The sequence below is a fragment of the Canis lupus genome, chromosome 36 (assembly GCF_003254725.2).
Source record: "Canis lupus dingo isolate Sandy chromosome 36, ASM325472v2, whole genome shotgun sequence".
Classification (NCBI taxonomy): Eukaryota; Metazoa; Chordata; class Mammalia; order Carnivora; family Canidae; genus Canis; species Canis lupus.
The window spans coordinates 20,949,426-20,969,228 of NC_064278.1; the positions used below are offsets into that span (position 1 = coordinate 20,949,426).

The 19,803-nt window shown below is 39.2% G+C and overlaps 1 long non-coding RNA gene across 2 annotated transcripts in view; it reads right to left on the reverse strand.

Moving 5' to 3' along the window:
• Window positions 1-19,803, reverse strand: part of LOC112668158 (uncharacterized) — an 82,530-nt gene that overhangs the window by 36,226 nt on the left and 26,501 nt on the right. For both annotated transcript variants that reach the window (XR_004804090.2, XR_003141526.3), the window contains exon 3: window positions 17,554-17,743. This is a non-coding gene — a long non-coding RNA (uncharacterized LOC112668158). The remainder of the gene's footprint in view (window positions 1-17,553; window positions 17,744-19,803) is intronic.

Here is a 19,803-nt window from a genome sequence, read left to right on the forward strand (position 1 = left end):
AAAAAATGAAATCTTGCCATCTTCAATGATGAGGATGGAACCAGAGGGTATATTATGCTAAGTGAAATAAGTCAATCAGAAAAAGACAATTATCATATGGTTTCACTTACATGTAGAATTTAAGAAACAAAACAGAGGATCATAGAAGAAGAAAGGAAAAAAATAAAACAAGATTAAATCAGAGAGGGAGACAAACCACAAGAGACTCTTAATCATAGGAAACAAACTAAGGGTCGATAGAGGGGAGGTAGGTGGGGTAACAAACATTAAGGGGGCACATGATGTAATGAGCAATGGGTATTATATAAGACTGATGAAAAAAAAAAGACTGATGGATCACTGATTTCTACCTCTGAAACTAATATGTTAATTAACTGAATTTAAGTAAAATAAAAAATAGTTGTACTAATTAATTAATTAATTAATTAATTAAAAATTGGGTCTCTCTAGAGATCCAAAATCCTTACACTTGCATTAAGATACATTTTATTTATTTTTTTTAGAATTTTATTTTATTTGAAAGACTTTATTTATTTATTCATGAGAGAGAGAGAGAGAGAGAGCAGAAGCAGGCTCCGTGCGGGGAGCCCAATGTGGGACTCAATCTCTGGACTCCAGGATCACGCCCTAGGCCAAAGGCAGGCTCCAACCTGCTGAGCCATCCAGGGATCCCAAGATACATTTTCTACTAAGAAACATGACAAACACAAAAATAATTACAAAATTTTGTTTCATAATGGGACACATACATGATGCTATGGATATTGAAAGGCATAGAGAATACAGAATGTTTCTCTTAAGTTCCACGGTTATTAACAGGCAATAGTACAGAAGTATTTCTGTTATTATCAAAAAGCCAAAAGGTAACAAATATTGGTGAGGACATAGAGAAATGAAATCTATGCCCTATTGGTGGGAATGTAAACTGGTGCAGCCACTGTGGAAAACAGGATGGAGCTTCCTTAAAAAAATTAAAAATAGAAATAGCACATGAGCCTATAATCCTTCTGCCAGGTATTTACTCAAAGAAAACAAAAACATTAATTTGAAAAGATAAATGCTCCCCTATGTTTACTTGTAGCATTATTTACTATAGCCAAGCAACCTAGACATCCATGGATAGATGAATGAATAAGAAGATGTGAGAATTATTCATATATATATATATATTTATATATATATATAAAGGAATATACAATGTTATATACAATATACAATGGAGTATACAATATTATATAATATATAAAAGAATATTGTTACCTAGCCATAAAAAATGAAATATTGCCATTTGTAACAAAATGGATGGACCTAGAGAGTTTTATGCTAAGTGAAATAAGTCAGACAGAAAAATACCATATGAAATAAGTCAGACAAATACCATATGATTCCACTTATGTGTGGAATCTAAGAAACAAGTGAACAAAAAAAAGAACAGAAAGAGACTTATAAATACAGAGAACAAACTGGTGGTTGCCAGAGGAGAGGTAGGGGAGGGGTTGGGCAAAATAGGTGAAGAGGATTAAAAAGTGCAAATGTCTAGTTACAAAATAAAGGAGTCACAAAAATGAAAAGTACAGCACTGGGACTATAATCAATAATATTATAACACTGTTTGGTGACGAAGGGTAACTATACCTACTGTGGTATTTTGTAATATACTTAATTGTGGAATCACTGCATTGTACCCCTGAAACCAATATGCCAACCATACTTCAATTTAAAAAAATGCAAAAAAAATAAATGCTTCTAAATAAGTACTCAGTAAGCTAAATATTTAAGATCTGTAACAAAACACATATTTAAAAGAAAATCACAAGATGCTGTCATGAACATAAACGTTAAAATACAGAAATACTCATGCTGTGTATTCCCAGTTCCCACTAAATCCAACCAGTGAGAGCTCATTCTTTGTAAACCACACAACCAATGGTGTATATTATTTAATTTTTTTTAACATTCACATTCATTTTAAAGGTACCTGTGTTCTAAATCACTGGATCTTTGTGGTCTCTGTTTTGAGTTCTTCTTTTTAAAATTAAACCTTTTAGCCCCCAGATATAGTATATGTGCTTTGTCCTCACATGCCAGGATCTCCTGAGACCCCTTTCCAGCCGAGCTTGGACATGCCAATCTGGTATGATGTACCAGTTATCCATGGCCTACTGTAGAAAAAGAGCCCTTAATGAGGTTTTCTATTTCAGGCAAGGGACTTCTGGATTCCAGCTTAATATAGAGTTTCTACTACTGAGATAGCATTAATTAGTTTACCACCTATGACCTGAGAGATTGTGACATTATATGGATATAATTTATCATAGCAGAAAGCTGAGGGCATTTCATTTGAAACCAGACTATGTTCTCAGTGTTTAAGCCTGAGAACTGTTTGCCTTCCAGTCCTACCCACTCTTATCATGTAACCAGAAACAACATCCACCTATTAAGATGAATGCATGCCTCTCCATACCCGTTCAGTGGTTGTGCACAAACAAGAAACCACATATATAAATGACTCTGCCCACTCCACCTCTCAGAGAGGACATCAAGACCTTTTCACTGGTCTTGATCTCAGTCATGTGAAGTATTTGATTTCATTTTCTGAAGGAGAAGGATAAACTAAGAATGGAATAAAATCAGCCACAGATCACAAACTGATCCTGGAGACTAAGCAGCAGTGGCAACACACACCATCGGGAGGTAATGGGATAAAAGCAAGGAAATGGAGACCCTCACCAATTAAGACCATGAACTAACTGCAGGAAACTAGGTTACCACAAATTTGGGGCACACTGTCATCTAAAGATATTATTTTATAGCAAGGATGCCAGAGCAAGGAATAGAGCAATAGAACCACTAACTACTTTTTCATATCAGGGTTACCCATCCTTCTGCCTTCGCATGATGGGCATACCAAGAATGTTTGTTAAGTCCATGATTGATGTCACTGGGTCACAGTGCCACAGAGAGGCAGGTCATCCCTCATTCTCCCATGTTTGTATCATTTTCTAGGTTCCAAACACTTGAAGATACATTATTCTCTGTTTTCCCAATAACCTGGCGGTGTGATACAAAAATATGATTCAGAAAAGTAGAATGACTCACCCAAGGTCACACAGAGGAACACAGGTCCTCTATGCTAGAGCCCGTATCTTTCTCCTTGGAGAAAGCTAAAGATGAGAAGTCCTATTTCTGTTTCTTTCTGCCTGTTTCTCATCTCTGTGGGATTAGTGGCCACATATCACTGGAAACCATCTAGATCATTAGTAATGATAACTAACATTTAATAAGTTACCTTTGTGCTTCAGATTCCTCACCTTCAAGGTGGGATATTGACAGTACCTGGTTTTGAAGATTAAATGAATTAATGCATTTAGATAAGTGGCTGGCACATAACTAATATCAGTGATATCCCTTGCCTACTTGCTAATCTTGCACTCAAACCCACCTTCCCTCTTTATGCAAGACAAATGCAGTGTCTTCAGGGTTTCTCAGTTCTACTGGGAACCAATGTCATCAGAAGCCTTGGTTTAGAGACTAAAATGCTTCCTATATTTTGATTACGAAGGAAAAGACTTTTTTTATTTTTCCTATATGTGCTCATGTTACAAAAGTTTTCATCTATCACCAGCATTCATTTAATAATAGTCTAGATGTCTAGATGATCCTCTTATTAGGAAATTGACTCTTTCTTTAGGTCTTTTAAGCACTGAAAATATTTCAGTCTCCCATGACTCCCTGAAGACCACAGATTGAGAATGACTGTATTAATCCAACCCTTCATTTCCAAGCTAAGAAATAGACAAGCCAAGATGTTGAGGGACTTATTCAAGGTCATTCAGCCAGTTAAAGTCAAAGTCTGAGCTAGGAACTGAATCTTTTGACTCAGTTGAGGGTGTTGACAGCCTTCTACTCTAAATCCATCTATCTAGTTAGGTCCCTTCTTCCACTGAAACCATTACACCAGTGCTCCTTGCAATCTGGATTTTGTAAAGTCAACACCAGCCTTCATCAAAATTACAGAGGGATCCATTTTCACTATCCCCAGTGCAGAGTAAATGTTTCATAACCAGGCAGCAGTCAAAAGACCTAGTGTTGGAAATGTAGATGCTGACTTGGTTGTTTCGAGATATACATCTTGATTTTCCATTTGCTATAGTTTGGGGGTCTATTATATCCTTCAGGTCATTGTCTACAATGCGTCTGTTCCAGGAACTGGGTACCCTTTTGCGCTTTGCAATTTGATGGTTCTCCCTAACAGTACCTGGTAACCACCCTTTAAACTTCTATGGTTTTTAATCATCCATTTCTTCTTTTCTTTTTTTTTTTTTTTTTTTGTTCAGTCCAAGACTGGCTCTCTCAAACATAAGCCATCCCACCAGTTATTTTTATTGGCAAAATTAATGAACTGATTCCTATTCCATCATCCCAGTCATTAGGAAATGTTGACTAGGACTGGACCAAAGATGGTCATTATGGAAATCCACTTAATCTTCCCACTGGCTGACACTGAACCAATGACATAATATTAAGCTACAATGCAGGTCTCTAAAAGTTGGCTTTCTAGTCATCCAGAAAAGACAAAACTCTAAAGTCATTTTAATTGTGTTGACAGAAAAGACAATAACTTTAAATTAAGAACAAATTTTACCAAAGTGGGTATTCTAGTCCCTGATTAAAGGGCCGTACATCTCTCCCCCAAAGAAGTCACACATCTGAAAGGAAATATTTAGTGGAAATTTAGACCACCCTTTGCTGTAATACCACAGGCTTCTCAGCATCCCCAGCTGCCTTCTCTAGCATCAACAGTCACCAAGCAATTTTCAGGCAGCTTGCAGTTTTCCACATTTATCAGCCAAGGCCGGCTTTAAATACACAATCTCATCTCCAGTATGGGTTGTAGTATGTGACTCTCCCCAGAGGACCAGGCTCTGACATTTAATGAATAGATTATAATGAGAAATAAATATTCTAAAGTATTTTTCATCTGGGGAAGACTCCTAGTATTGTTCTTGCTTAGTTATTTTCTCTAACAAGAAACCAAAAAGCTATTACTGTACAGAGAGCATAAAGACACAGTTGATCCAATAGCACTGTACAATTTGGTAAAAGAGCCATTTCCTTTTTATCACAATTTTCTGCTAACATGAACAAGAACCCAGTGGAATCCAAACCTGAGCACATGGCATTTCTGGCCATGATACAAAGGTCTACAACATCCTCCTAAATATTTGATGACCCCTGGGATACCACAGTGTAGCACTGCTGTGGGAACAGCTGAAGCTGCTAACATGCACAGCTGTTTTTGTCTTCCCACACTGCTTGGGAGGATGGCTGCAGGAGGTTATAGCAATGGAGGTAGAGTGCTGTTTGATAAAATGAGAAGCACTCACCAAGGCCCACACAGTAATGCTGGGCTGTCTAAGTTCTAAATCTCAGAACTCTGCTCCCCATAGACTACCCATCTGTACTGCCACCTCTGGCTCCTCCACTCCCCTTCCTCACCATGCTGGAAGCCCTCATGTCATCTACCAGGCAAACTGCTGAAGAAAGCACTGAGCTCTCAGAGAAAGGCCAATAGCAGTAACTCTGGGGCTCTGTCCCCTGAGAGTGGAAGAACAGGAGGGTAATGACAGTAGAAATGATAGCACCAATTCCATCACCAGGACTAGTTATGCCATGATGATAGTCTCAGATAAGTGTTTTCAGGTGGTAGGGAAGGGACTGGTGGCTTCCGATAAAGAACAACCTGCAGATGCCTTGGTAATAAGAAACTTGATGCAGTTCCCAATTTCCATAAAAATAATATTACCCACTCTTCCTGTATCACAAGCATGGCCATTTCAAACACAGCCTGGGGCTGAGGGGTCCTCTGTAATTTCCATAAGCCTCCTCCCACATGACCCCAACAAACAGTATAATTGTATGCCTCCCAAGCAATGCGGTCTCAAGACTTGACTGATCCTATGGGGAGCTCTGTTGCTGGGATAACCTTTCAGAGTCATCCCAATGAAGGTGAGCAGGCCAGACCTTTGAACCATCTCTAGCCATCCATCATTGAACATGAGCTTCCCCTTCCCTCCCCACCTCCAGGGTGGGGGTGGGGGAGGCTAACCTCAGTTAAAAAAAAAAAAAAAAAAACGCCCTCAGTCAAGGGCAATTCCTGTTGAGAGACTTGGCTGTGACTGATCAGAGGCCAAAAGTCTGGACAGCAGGGTAAACAAAGGGTTTTGTTTTGAAGGGTGGTTTGGGCAGTGCACCCCAGGTTAAAAGAAAACAAGGTTATTTAATTCATTTTTATTGATGATTTGAAGCTGAGAATAGGAAAACATAGAGCAATTACAGTCCAAATGCAAATGGTACTGCACTGGAGACCTATGTAGGTGACATCTATGTAAGCCATCCATATCAGGGCTTTGCTAATATAAAATATGCTCTTCTGATTTCCTATGGTGAGTAATCTAGTCTTTGTCTCTCCTGATCTATCTCAGAGCCAGAAATTACATTAGCTGAGGCACATTCTGAATGGGGCTGAAAAGCCACTATCCCCAAAGAAAGGCAGATAGTGATAAGGGGTAACCTATGATGGATTATCCCTGACACTGTTTAGGCAAAGTGTCACCGGTCACCATTATGGGCCAAGAGTACATAATAAGAAGACTTCTTATCACAATAGCAGCCCTGGGCATCCCTGGGCAAGTTCTCACAGCCACAGATGCCATGGATGTGGTATATTTAATGTTTAGAAGCAGCCTGCTAACAACAGCTAAGCGTTGCTTTGGAGCATGTAGCTGCATGCTTGGGAAGCTACATTGGTCAGAATGATGTGTTAGATTTTTGAGCTGGCCATGCATCATTCAATAATGCCAGGGAAGCTGAGGTGCAGAGTTAGCTCTTGAGATTTGTTTCAATTGATCAGAGAAAAAGAGAAGAAAAGGAGGGGAAAGCAGAAAAGAGAAGATGAAAAAAAAAAAAAGGAGGGAGAAGAGAGCAGGGGAGGAGGTGATAAAGATGATACCAGTAAAAAAGTGCTAGGTCTCACTGTATAAGGCTTATATATCTTGAAGTATTTTATATTGCTTCATTTGACACACAGGGGTTTTTTAAGACTTTTTTCACAGAGAGAGAGGCAGAGACATAGGCAGAGGGAGAAGCAGGCTCTCTGTGAGGAGCCTAATGTGGGACTCGATCCCCGGACCCAGGATCACGCTCTCAGCCAAAGGCAGATGCTCAACCACTGTGCCACTCAGGCGCCCTGACACACAGGTTTATATTATAAGCTTCTTCATAGCATATATATTTATTTATGTACAAATACATTGTATATAATATATCCTACTCATGTAGAAATATAAATATAATTTACTATACATAAACATATATTATTTATCTTATAAATATTATTACTATATAATTTTATATATCATAGCTATGTATGTTATATATTATACTTAAATGTATGACAAATTATGTTATTTATATATATATCTATGTAAAATTTCATAACGGGAATTAAGAAGGCAGTCATTTAGAAAAATATAACACCTGAACTCTGGGTTCTAAAATATTGTTATTAAAACTTTGTTTTCAAGATTTCTTGAGGTCTCAGTGTCATCTTTCAAGACCAGGCCATGAGCAGCTACACTGCCTTCCATGGCTGTTAAAGAGAAATGCTATTGCCTAGTTATAATGAAAAACTTATAAATGATATTAACTCATAAGTATACTAAGCTGCTAAAAATGCTGTCTGGTTGACTAGTCAGTCCCAATTTCCTGCTTATTAAATTATGACAAATTAACTTGCTTTATGAAGACACGTCTTGTGGTCAAACCACTTGGAAACAAACTCATTTAAAATTTAAAAACCAAAGGCTTCTGACTCTGGCCTCTATCACTAACTCACATGACATAAAGCAGACTCTGGCCCATCTCCAATGTATACTCTAAGCAGATAGAAAATTCGAATTTCAGATCCTGAATTAAAATAGATTTTTTATTCACAAAGGCCTTGTGACTGTCCCAGCTGCTAGTGATAAGAGGGGGAAAAAACCTAAAAAAGAGTAAAAATCTTTCATGCATTGTATTTTATAGAAATAAAATTCCTACCTTTAAATATAGCCAAAAGATATTTCAAGACTCTAAAGATGCAGAGCCAAAAATAGGTTGATGAATTGAATATCGATTATCTGACTACTTGAAGGTATGCGACACACAGGCAAAGAAAACTAAAGAAAGGCGTTTCCACAAGCATATTTCTCAAAATGCACGGCTGCAGTACAAGACTATGGAGCCTGGCCTTCACTGGTCTAAATGATTAACACTTTTCTGGTTCTACACAGCTTATCTCATTTTCCCAAGAAGAGAACTATTTATGAAGAGTCATGGCCATCTTTGGCTGGATGGAAACACTGCCCTCAAACCACCAGCATAATCTGGAACGAGAACACCCCATTGCCTCCTATGGGACCCTGGGGACTCTTGTACACACATATTTATCTTCTCCTGCCCGCCCCCATGCATCTGAAATTCCACTGAGAAGAAAACTTGGCTCCCCCAATCACTGGGCTCTCGCAGCCCGATCTTCCAGGGTGAAGACAGCATCGCCTCACCTAGGGCACTACTCCCTAACTCTGGCACCAAGGGAGTGGCTCATCTCTAAAACCCGAGGGCTCTGTGCCTTCTCCTACTTTCTCCCTTCACCAACTCCATGCTCTCCAACCCCCTTCCCTCCATTCACTGGTCTTCAATCTCTCTGTGACCCTGAACAATAATCCCATTACATCCCTGAACTCTATCCAGGACGTTCATCTCCATCCACCTTTTTAATGGCATTGTTAATGATTTGAGGGGAGTAAATCACAGTCAAGATAATGGCTGCAAAAAATTAATAGACATGATTTTTATGATATAATATACTAGTGTACTAATCGTGAGAACAGTTAATTGAAAAGCACTAAATATTTTATTATCCATTCAGCATTCTGTCTCCTTTTACCATTCAGCATTCTGTTTATTCTTTCCCCCATTCTGAACTTTTTACCTATTATTCTTTCATAATTCCCCATAAAGGAAAACTGCAGAGTAAGATAAAGAGGATTCTAATCACTGCATCTAATTACAGAGATGAGTAAATCACAGTTTAACATGCCATAGTCTTAAGAAAAAAAGGGACAAGGCACAATTCAAGGAGAAGCTAATGCCTTAAAGCTTATGGAGGAAATCTTAGATAATCTAAAAATTGCTGAACTACTTGATAAAATGGGCCTCTTTTTCTTTCTAAATCTTGAGCAAGAAATGCCAGTAGCTCTTTTCAAATAATGGTATTTTTCAATTGACTAAAGTGCTCCTTGTTGGGCATTTGGGCTGCTGGCCACACACCGGGGAGGGGCAGTGTGGGTGTCCCATCCATTCCTACAGCCACGGCCCCAGCTGGCACTGAGGAGCTCCATGAGCACGCGGCCTTCCACTCCTACCACACCCCATGTGGGGACCCCATTCCCTTCAGGACAGCAGAATATGCTCAATTACTGCGTATTTACTTTCTTCAAAGTTAGGAAAAATATAATACTAACAAACAGGAACATTCAACTTTCCACCATCTAATGGCAAAAGTGGTCCCCTCGTGGCAAAGACGGATACTTTTACATCTAATGAATTCTAATAAAAGTTCTCAAAAACTGTGTTCAGTACTCAGACTTGCTGGTTAGTTTACATAACCGTTCAGTTTCGGTTTGTTTCTTGGGTTGAAAGGGGATAAAAATCACAATACCATATAAATTCTTGAAACCTAACAATCCTCTACCCCACTTACTATTATCATCTTCATCTCAAAGGAAGGAGGATAGCAAAGGTCACAAGCTGTGTTCACTCATCCAGAGCTGGCCCTGAGCACGTTTATTAAACTGGCCAAGTCTCTCTTTTATTCTCCCCGCCCCCAGACCCTTTGATTCCTGAGTCTTCATTCCTCAGGCCTCACCATCACCAAACGTCCTCGGCCTCCAACCTCCAATTCTCTGCTGCCTCACCCCCCAGCTCCCCAGCTCTCCCATACAAGATGAAACCCTTAAGGATTAACTTAGCCAGAACCTTTATATTTTCTCCGAAGACTCTTAAAGGCTAAGGAGAAAATTTTATTTAGAATTTTAAGTCTCTGGAAACATAATCTTTATCATTAGCCCCCAAACCTAGGGGACTTTCACAATTATCTGGAGATCTTGTAAAAAAAAAAAAAAAAAAATTCCAGAGTGTGCTCCACAGAGCTAGAATCTCCAGAGGGCAACCTGGCAATCTGCCCCAGCAATTTTAGGGCAGCCAAGCCACGGATCAGCAGCCTGGCTGCTGGGGATCATCACATGGTCCACTACCTTCTCCAAAACTGTGCCTGGCTTGGACAAGATAGAAAGGGAGCTTGAGGGAATTAACTACCAGAAAAGGTGGAAGCCATAATAATATGTACAAAAATGGGAGAGAAGAAATCAGTTGTATTAATCATGATTGTATTTTGCTAAACAGGACACTAGCTTCAATTCAATCAGCTGAATCTACAAGTTGACATATTTGATCAGCTAATTGTATCCGCAAGAAAATGACATTGGCTATTTTTAACTTCTTCATTCCATTAGGCTCTTGTAAAAGGCAGGATTTATAGGTGCATATGAAGGCCTTCTCTCGAAACAGGAATGAACCCTAGCCATCCCTTAAACCCGGTCTAACGTGTTTAAAACCAGACCGATGCTGAGCAATGATCACTTCCATATTCCCCTTATTAAGTAGAGAACTCTTAATAATGCTGAGCAGCAGGACACTTTGCAAACTACTCCCACCCCATCCAGAGGGAGGCTTATCTCTTCACATATCTTGCCCTTTAGAAAGTTCATCCAAGGAACCCTGATTTACAGGAGGGCACTTGGAGTCCAAGTACCCACTCAGCAACTCTATGACCTTGAGCATCATACTTATGCTGGGGGGGGGCCTCTCATGGCAAGTGTACAGTGGGGATCCAAGTATCCAGGTCTCTGCCTATCTACAGTGAGATATTAGGCCCCTCCTCTCCAGGTCTCTTTCAGAAGTTACCTCAATTTAATCTCAATTCAATCAATCCTCTACCCTGTCGTCCCCCAGTTAAAACAATCTGATGCAAATAAGGGCTTTTATAATGTAAATCTGATTATTTTCAAACCACTAGTAAATTTCTATTCAATAACAGACAATTATAATGCAATTAAGCTACATTATTATGATAAATTAGGACCATGTTTATCTGAACCATGACATCTGTTGTTGATTGAGGAAATAATATCAATGGACTTCTAAATGGCCCAAGGTGGCTGGATAACCTTTTAGGGTGGTATAGAAGAAAGGATTTAGGCATTAATTGAGTAGATGTACCACAAACTCTCAAGGATCCTTCCAACCACAGAGTCTATGAAGTTATTGCTAATCCTAAATATTTCTCATTATTACAAGTATTATTAATATTATTCTACTTTTCTTTACTCAAAGGTGCATCCTTGAAAATTATAGTCTGGTAAAATCAAGTCATAGCTCATGTTCAATTACTGTGATTCTGCTACTCTAAGGGAACATGTACTCAACCACTTTGAGAAGTAAGAAACATTCATTGGTGTTAATAATAAACCCCTTTTGCCTATCTTGATATCCTGGATTTTTTGGACCCACTTGATCCTTTTTTCAAGGAGCACATCCTTGAGCTTATGCATAGAGATTTCACACTTCTACAAGAGCATAAAATTATAAATTACGGAAGATGAAGAAATGAGTTTTTGGAGTACTATGACTCAGCCCACAGAATTTACTTAATAATCATAAGTAAAATAGATTATCTTTCCATCCTCACCTTGGTAATTTCCAAGGTGTCATTACCTTTGACCTATCACAAAAACGTACAGGATCAAAACAACATTGTTATTATTGCTAAAGTCCTGGATCTGCAACCTCATACAACTCTGTCTGAATTGTAGTCAGCTGTCATAGACTGTCAATATGACCTTACACAGTTGTAAGGTTACTGAGAAGGTACAGAATGTCCTTAACATTAAACCACATAATTATGCTCAGTGTACACAAAGAACGTAGTCATATAAGAACAGATATTATGCATAGCTTCGTGACTCCCTTGTTTCTGTTTGCCTCTTCAGGTCCTACTGCCCACATTTCTCACTATTCTGGGTAATCTGTGTGAACTGAATCAATGGGTTTCCTTGTTTGCAGGCTTCCAGGTGGGTTCAGCCAATGGGAATATCAGCAGGTCAGAGGGAAGGAGGAGAATGAGATAAAAGTGTTTATTTTATTGACTGCTTTCCAGCAGGGTGGCTTTGGGAAGACTACCCGCCTCAGTTGAAAGCCTCAGTACTTATCAAGTAGCCCACTCTCCATAACGCACACTCTGTCTCCCTCTCAGTTCTGGTAGCCACTTTTCCCCATGTTCTATCTTGGCCTAGGGGTAGAACAATTCTCTGCTGGGAGTAGCCCAGCAGTTCTGCATTATGCCTTTTCGCTTTTCACAAACCCTATCCCCACATTGAAATAGTCCATTTATTAATCTCTCTTCAGTTTTCCATTTTGAATATGCCATCTGTTTCCTGCCAAAGACCTGAATAATTTGCTCCTTACATTACAATTTACAATCCGGACCAATTTCTAAGATATATCAGGGTATGGCTTTCTGTAACACTGGGATCTACAGTCAACAGTTCAGATTCTAGTAACAGATCCAGGCCTCTGACCACGGTGGGACAGATCAGACAGAGAAAGGGTGAGAGCCAATGCTCTGCACACAGATTGCAAGATACAACGAAATCTAGGAGTGGAAGAAATGGAGGTGGGCTGAGAAGGATGAGAATTTTGCAAGGTGGAGCTAAAGTCATGTCCAACCCAAGATGAGAGGCACAAAGAATTACCAGTACAAGTGCCAAAAAGTATTCGAATCTGGGGCAAGGTAGGGAGGTAATCAGCCTACGGCTGAATGAGAGGCATTCAGTATGGATCCAGGAGTGCAGGTGGCTGGCAGGGGGGCAGGTTTCTGATGACTCAAATACGGAGAGAACTTGGGGCACCTGGGTGGCTCAGTGGCTGAGCATCTGCTTTTGGCTCAGGTCATGATCCCGGGGTCCTGGGATCAAGTTCCGCATCGGGCTCCCTGCATGGAGCCTGTTTCTCCCTCTGCCTATGTCTCTGCCTCTCTGTCTCATGAATAAATAAATAAAATCTTTAAAAATACGTATGGAGAAAACTTAAGGTCAGAGGCAGAAATCTACTCAATAAATAAAACATTGGGAGGAGGGGGAAACTCTTCTAATATCACTGAGGAAGAGGCACACATGGCAGGACTCAGCCACAGAAAAGCTGAGCTGTCAAGGCTCAGAATGAGAACAGATGCAAAAACTGACCAGACCAGATCAATGAGCACATGTCCTTGGACTCCTTAAAACCATCTGCCCAGAGTCAGGAATAGAAATCTTGGAAGGATGGAGCTGGAAAGGTGGGAAGGGTGGAGGATAAGAATTAAATCAACCCAGTTGCCAGGATGAAAGGGATTCTTCGGTGGGATAACATGAAGGCTACTAAACACAGTCCTACTTAATCCTGCCTCAGAGATTTCATTAGAGGGGGGAGGAGGGAAGGAAGGAATGATCTCTCTCACTAAATGGCAGGAGTTTAAGAAAAAAAGGTAGTTTTCCATAGGTCTAGCACTTACTGAAGACTTACTATGTGCTAGGAACTGGGCTTTACTTGCATCTTCTCATTATATCCACACAACCCTACAAGGTAGATACTATTACTTCCATGTTATGGATGGGGAAACTGAGGCTTACAGAGGCTAAATCATTTTCCTAAGATCATACAGGATGTTAGTGGTAGAATTGGGATTCAAACCCATGCTGAGGTCACCCTGCTGATGACTAAGACACAGTCTCTGTACATAAGAGAGTCAATTAAGACAGTGCATATCAGTCATCAGTGAGTATGCGAGAAAGTGGTGTGTGGTGTGTGTATTTATCTAGACAAATAACCGCATAGTTGTAAGCCCTTAGGGAGTTATGTTCTGCTGCAAAGCACTCTCATATGTTATTGTTAGGACAATAATTTCATTGTTTTCAGACTGCAATGTTATCTTCCTCCAGGAGAGAAGGTTTGCCTGCCTTCTCATCAGTGCGATCAGACCTGGTCCCCTACAGTATGACACTCAAAGTCCTTCTAATTATCCCTCTTACAATGCAAGTCACCTTTTGGGCTTCCAGTCAAAATCAACAATGGAGGAGAAGGGCAAGTGTGGGAAGAAAGGACATTTGTAATGGCATGCTAGATTTTCAAAAGCTTTCAGACTGCTTTTAAGCTGCAACACCCTTTTGTAAATGCATCTTACTCAGAACCTCAATACGTAAAGTTCAAAAAATCAGAGCTTCTCTGGTCTAAGTTTTAGAAGCAAAACACTGCCAGCTCAACCCTCCTCAATTACTATGAAGTTCAAGTTAAAAACACTGATCTTTTGGTAGTTTTCACAAAGCTCCATATAGTCTTACTATATGATCCAACAATGGCACTCCTAAATATTTACCTAAACGAGTTAAAAACTATGTCTACACAAAAACCAGCATGCAGATGTTAAAAGCAGTTTTACTGATTGCCTCAAGTGGAAGCAATCAAGATGTTCTCTCAGTAGGTGAAAAGTAAATAAACTGCAGTACATCCATACAAGTGGATATTATTCAGTGATAAAAAGAAATGAACTATTAAGCCATGAAAAGACATGGAGGAAATTTAAATATGCATTACTGAGTGAAAAGCCAGTCTGAAAAGACAACATACTATATGATTCCAACTGTATGACATCCTGAAAAAGACCGAACTATTGTATAAGGTAAAAAGATCAGTTCTTAGAACTGGAGGGCAACGGGACAGAATGAACAGATGAAACATAATTTTTAGGGCGGTGAAACTATCCTGTATGACACTGAAGAGGTGGCTGTATGACATTATGCACTGGGCAAAAATCTCTGGAACTATACAACATAAAGAGTGAAGCCTAATACAAGCAATGCACATTAGTCAACAATAAGGTATCAAATGTTGGTGGAAATGCAAACTGGTGCAGCCACTCTGAAGAACAATACAGAAGGAGGTTCCTCAAAAAGTTAAAAACAGAACTATGCTACAACCCAGCAATTACACTACTAGGTATTTATCCAAAGGATACAAACATAGTGGTATTAAGGGGCACGTGTACCCCAGTGTTTATAGCAGCAATATCCCCAAAGCTCAGAAAGACCCCAGATGTCCATCAACAGATGAATGGATAAAGAAGATGTGGGGGATCCCTGGGTGGCTCAGTGGTTTAGCGCCTGCCTTTGGCCCACGGCGTGGTCCTGGAGTCCCAGGATCAAGTCCCACATTGGACTCCCTGTGTGGAGCTTGCTTCTCCCTCTGCCTGTGTCTCTGCCTCTCTCTCTCTCTCTCTCTCTCTCTCTCTGTCTCATGAATAAATAAATAAAATCTTTAAAAAATTATAAAGAAGATGTGGTTTATATATACATACACATACACACATATACATATATACATATCTATATATGTATATATACACCATGGAATATTAGCCATCAAAAAGAATGAAATCTTGCCATTTGCAACAATGTGGCTGGAACTAGAGGGTATTATACTAAGTGAAAGAAGTCAGTCAGAGAAAGACAAATACTACAGATTTCACTCATATTTGGAATTTAAGAAACAAAACATGAACTTAGTGAAAGGGAAGGAAAAATAAAATGAAAATAATGAGGGAGACAAACTATAAGCAACTCAACTATAGGAAACAAACTGAGGGTTGCTAGGAGATAAGTGGTGGTATGTGATAACTGGGTGATGGGCATTACAGAGGACACTTGAAGTAATGAGTACTGAGTGTTATACAAAACTGATAAATCACTAAACTCTACCTCTGAAACTAATAATACAGTATATGTCAATTAAATTGAATTTAAATTTAAAAAATTTTAATAAAAGATAATGCATCAATATTGGTTCATCAGTTGCAAGAAATGGACCACACCAAAGCAAGATGCCAATAATAAGGGAAAATGAGAGGAAAGGGAATATATGGAAACTCTCTGTACTTTTTCCTCAATTTTTCTGTATAACTAAAAGGGGTCTAAAGAAATATAAAGTTTATTAATTTTAAAAAGAGACACTAAATTTCAAACAATACTGAGTGTTCAATAAGCTTAATAAAAACTTATTGAATAAAGTCACTGATTCAGCATTAAACTTGGTCCGTTTTGACACTGGGCATCTCTTTGAGAACAGATTGTTGCATTCTTTTCACAGGCACACCAGCATGCTTAGGTTTCACACATGGGGTAAGCCAAATAACAGGCCCTGAAAGATGTCCACACTCTCATCCCCTGGACCTGTGAATATCCTATCCTACCTGGCATAAAGGACTTAGCAGATGTGATGAAAGTTAAGGGCCTTGAGACAAGGAGATTATCCTGAATTACTCAAATGGGCCTAATCTAATAACAAGTCCTTAAAAGCAGAGGACTTGTCCCTAATCAGTGAGAGGGAATGTGACCACAGAAGATGAGCTGAGAGATACAGCATTGTTGGCTTAGAAAATGAAGGAGGGGACCACAAGCCCAGGAATGCGGGCAGCCTCTAAGAGCTGGAGAAGTCAAGGAAAAAAATTACTACGTAGAGTCTCCAGAAAGGCACACATCTCTGCTGACACCTTGATTTCAGCCCACTGAGACCTGTGTCAGCCTTCTAACCTACTGAACACTAAATCTGTGTTGTTCTAAGCCACTAAATTTGTAGTAATTTGTTAAGGCACAAAAAAAAAATACAATGCATGTATGAACTGGAAACAAATCTTAAGCTACTGCCTTACCCCTCCAGTGAAATGCAGACCCCTTCCCCAAGGAAATATCTAGGCTCCTCATCCCCTAATCAATGATTACCCATCTAGTCATGAACTTAAGCAGTATATTACAGAGATATAATACACTGGAATAACTCATCAAGATATATTTTTCAGAGTAATGCTTAAACTTTTTGACTTAAAAAGAAATATTAAAAACTTCCATCTCAACTGACTCTTTTATGATGGGGGGCAGGGATACAAGTTTGATATACTGCAAAGAGTTTCTGCTTTGGAGTCAAACTCTGTTTGAATCTCAACTCCATCACAAGCCTTTGGTTATACATAGAGTACTTAGCCTGAGCTTCTGTGTATTACTGGGAAGTGATGAAATAATAATCATACACAAAAATATAAAATATATAATGACATACAAAATAATAATCATAATATACATAATATTTTCAAGAAAATAAGCACTGGAGGAAATGTTGAGTTGTTCCTGTTTTTGGCAATGAACACTTGATATACTGGTACCTCTAAGTAAATTGCAAGCGTCAGAGATGGCAATGGAACAAATGGAAAAGTGAAGAGAAGTGGGTAAATAGGTGGGAGAGGTAGCTTATAACTTATCAACCCATGCAGTTTCCCACTAAAAAAAATTTTTTAAAAAAGGCACTAACCTTAGATAATATAGTGATGTAGGCATGGGTCCCGCCATTCCAGACTCTGAAACCTGCCTTTCCCTGAATGTTTCTGAAAATGCCTCTGCTCCTGGTAATTCACTAACTTCTGCATCTTCAAGATGTTTTCTGTTTAAAATTCATTGATAAAGCAAAGAGCCTTGCAGCAGAACTAGATCAATACCTCGCTCTAGAAAACAGAAAAGGTTTCTGTTACCTCCATTGTTTCAGAATTCTGATTGCATTTAACCCTTTAGCCCTGCAACTTGCACCACCAAAACTGCCCTAGGTGATTCGCCTGCAAAGGATGCTACACAGCCTGGCGGAAGGTGATTCCATGAGAAATCTGAGATGTCTCTTCCCTAAGAGCTTTGTAAAGCACTACACCATTTTTTTCCTTACTAGAAAATGTGCAAATTGTTCTAAAATGTAATCACCAGACAGGTTCCCATGAACACGAAAAATATAACGCATGCTTTAAAAAGTAGCACCAATAGGCTTCATGCCCCATGGGAAGCGGGTGAGGTGTCAGTGGAGCCAGGCATTAACTTGAATATATGTTTCTGAGGATTTTTCACAGAGCACTGAAAACCAGATAAAGCCATCACCCAATCAAAAAGGTATTTGACAACTCATAAGGTTTTATTTTAGTATACAAATAAGCACTCTGCTTGGAGAATACCAACTTGGTGTGTGTACATTATAGCTTTGAGCTTTATGAGATAAAACTATAAAATAATAAGATCAAATTTTACCAATCTGCCAGGACTTAAACATACTCAACACATATCTCCCAGAATCCTTGAAAGCTACATAATTTCCATGATACTGCTGTTATCAAAACATTTTTCTAACTCTTTTTGAGGATCTGCATTTTGAACCCAGGCATATCCTTTTGATATAACATTATTGGTTGCAGATGTTGGTACCTCAAGTGATGGATTTGATTGTTACAAAGAATCCCAACTCACTTGAAGCCTGGTTTAGCAATGCGGGTTATCAACAGGGATCACACATCATGGATCAAAAACAAGGCTTCAAGTTAAAATCATAACACTAGGTTTTCTGGGAAGCTCTGGCCAGGTGGCCAACGAGAGCTCCAAAAGGTAGGCTTAAAAGAAGACTCAGAAATGACATCACCAGACTAGGAATATAGGATTTCAAAGTGACTATTTGAAAAGGAGAAACCTTCATTTTTACTACATGCTACAGCATCTGTTTGGGAGAGAGAGGGGGGAAAGTCTCATTGCTTTCAAGTAGCAATTCTTAAATGTTTGGTCTTAGAACTCCTCTATACTTTAATATTATGGAGGACTCCAAGGAACTTTGGTTTATGTGAGTTCTAGCTATTGATGTTTATTGTATTAGAAATTAAAACTGAAAAAGTATAAAATGTTCACTGATTCACTGCAAAATGATAATAAACCCCACTATATGTTAATATAAGTAACATGGTTTTATATAAAATGACTGTATTTTCAGAACAAAACAGAATTCAGTAAGAATAATGGTATAGTTTTACATCTTTGCAAATCCCACTAATGTCTGCACTAAGAGAATCTGGGCTACCAGATTCTCACACCTGCTCCCACATTCAATCTGCCCCGTATCACATGTTGTGTATTCTGGAAAACACTATGAGAGAAAGAAAGTGAGAAAGACAGATTATTACCTTAACATAATGTTGAAAATAGCTCTGATCTGATGATCTGATAGACTCCTGACAGAGTCTCAGGGCTGCTAGGCTTTCTCAGATCACATGGGAAAACTACTATGTTATTGTAGTGCCACCACTATCTGGAGTATGACAATAAACACAAGTCTGTGTGTGTATGTTTGTAAAACTAAATCAAAAGCAAATACAGAAAGAGATTTCATAAGCTCTTTAACATTGCTCTGAGGAAAATAGATGTTTCGATCTTCATGCTTCCAACTTCACTTTGTCCCCTAATGGGGACCCTCATGCTCATTTGCCCAGCAGCTCAACTAAAACTGCACCATCTCCTATACTCCTCAGCCCCACTCTGTGCCCTGAGTGTCCTTGTCTGCCAATTAACCAAGCATGTTAGTGTGCCACAAGGAGAATGAGCCAGAGGAGCCCCGAGACCATCAGCTATAGGTCTGTTGCTTAAGGAAACCATTCAGTGGCTAAGTGGGATGAGGGTGTCCCAGACTTTTTCATTGTTATTTTCCCTGATAACCCAATATGAGTTTACTCACTGTTTATACCAAACACACAGACTGTTCTCA